A 1,958-nucleotide genomic window follows, 5' to 3' on the forward strand; every position below is an offset into this window, starting at 1 on the left:
CCTCCCAGCATGCTGCAGGCCTAATATCGGTTCTCTAGGCCTCTTGGCTGTATAATTTACAACTAAGTTTTTGTTTTAGGTACAACAAGAAGGGGAAGGAGGGGGATCTCAAATCCTAATGCAAGGCATTGGTCTTCCAACAGCTTCTATGACTGGACAAGGAGAACCAGCACCATAACCGAAGCCAGTGTCTTTGCAGTCTGGAGAGGCCCCCCACCTTCCAGTTTCAGTGTCCACCTGATACTGCTGGCATGGCCAAGTTAAAGAAAAGGTCCATAAAAACGCCATTAACACCAACTTTACTACGGCCAATCCTCCCTATGCCTTCTTCACCTGCCTCTGGACCTGTACAGTTCCAAGTGATAGTGACACCACCACTGCCTACAACCATGGTACCAACTGTACAGCCAGGACAGAAGAGGAAAGCTGTGGATGCAGGGATGGTAAAGAAAAGAAAAACCGCAACTGTCAAGTGCCCTAAGTGTGGAGAAGAGAGAACACCTCCCACTCACCAACAGTACATGGGCTTCAGATACTGTGGAAAGACAGAGACAACATCCTTTGATGAATGGAGGGCAAGTTGAAAAAAAAGGGCCAGGAAAGGAAAGGACCACAGTAGAGCCAAGTGAAGTCTGCAGCAGGGCAGCCAGTTTCCACAGTAGAGCCTCCTCAGTCATCTGTTGCTACCATACATTTATATGAAGGACAATTTGTGGAGAAGGAAATGGTAGCAACAAAAGCCATACAAATTTAATGCGGCCTGCCCTATTACAAATATTTCTTTTAATATTGGGATACAGTAGAAGGTTCCAAGCCCTTGCAAAAGTAGAGGAATTTTTTTATGACTTTCTTAACTTATTTCAAATTTGTCATATATGTTGATATTTTCATGAAATTGTGTAAAAAATGTTGGTTTTTCATAAATCTGGGTCATATAGCAAGTTCTGCAGAGAAGAAAAAGCTTCCATAGTTCTATAGCATCAAAAACAACACTGTAATAGTAATGATATAGAACATCTGCTTACTTTTGTCCAGGACTCCATCCACTTATTTGGCCAAGTTAGACAATCCTGATTCTAATGCAGACATTCCAGTCCCCATGGTCAGAAGCTCTTCAATCAGGTGAAACACCAGGAACAACAGAGGAAACTGTACCATCAAAGGATGGCTGTACTGTAAGTGGTACATTAGGCTATGGTGATGTTCACAATACTGAGAGTGACATATGTTTGGGGGGTGAGGTCAAAGCTTGGAGGGTCAAATGTCAAGGTTTGAAGAGTGAATGGCTAAGGTGTTCAGGACGAAGAGTCAATGTTTGTAGAGTAAAAGGACATGGTTTGAAGGATGAAAGGTCAAGGCTTGGATGGTGAAAGGTTTAAATTTTGAAGGTTAAAGGTCAATGTTTAGAGGGACAAAGTTAAGGGTTTGTATGGTAAAAAGTCAAGGTTTGGAGACTGAAAGATCAAATTTTTGAGGGTTAAAGGTAATAATTAAGGTTTGGAGGGACAAAAGGAAAGGTTTATGATTGCAGTGTGAGAGGTCAAGGTTTGGAGACTGAAAGGTCAAGGTTTTGAGGGTGAATTGTTGGGTTTTTTAGGTATATTTCAGCAGCAATAGTAATAAAGTGAAGTTCGTCTGATATAAACCTTCTTCGTATTAATTATAACCATACAATGTTGTTAACTTTAGCTCACCTGGTCCGAAGGACCAAGGTGAGCTTATGCCATACCGTTGCGTCCGTCTTCCGTCCGTCCGTCCGTCGTCTGTCGTCCGTCCGTCCGTCCCTCAACAATTGACTTCTTCTCCATAACCACTGATCAGAATTTGAAAATTGTACAAATGGTGAGGCTGACCCCCCAGGGATCTGAGGGGCGTTGCCAAAAGGGGTCAATTTGGCTCTATTAATATAAACGACTTCTTCTCTGTAACAAAGCAAAGGATATTGCTCCTATTTGCCT

At 42.5% G+C, this 1,958-nt stretch overlaps 1 long non-coding RNA gene across 1 annotated transcript; it reads left to right on the top strand.

Moving 5' to 3' along the window:
- The first annotated feature begins 230 nt into the window (after positions 1–230).
- On the top strand, positions 231–1,639 carry LOC117321253. The gene is made up of 2 exons (XR_004531256.1): positions 231–727; positions 1,036–1,639. It is a non-coding gene; the product is annotated as an uncharacterized LOC117321253 (long non-coding RNA).
- Positions 1,640–1,958: the final 319 nt, after the last annotated feature.

Source organism: Pecten maximus, unplaced genomic scaffold, assembly GCF_902652985.1.
Source record: "Pecten maximus unplaced genomic scaffold, xPecMax1.1, whole genome shotgun sequence".
Taxonomy (NCBI): domain Eukaryota; kingdom Metazoa; phylum Mollusca; class Bivalvia; order Pectinida; family Pectinidae; genus Pecten; species Pecten maximus.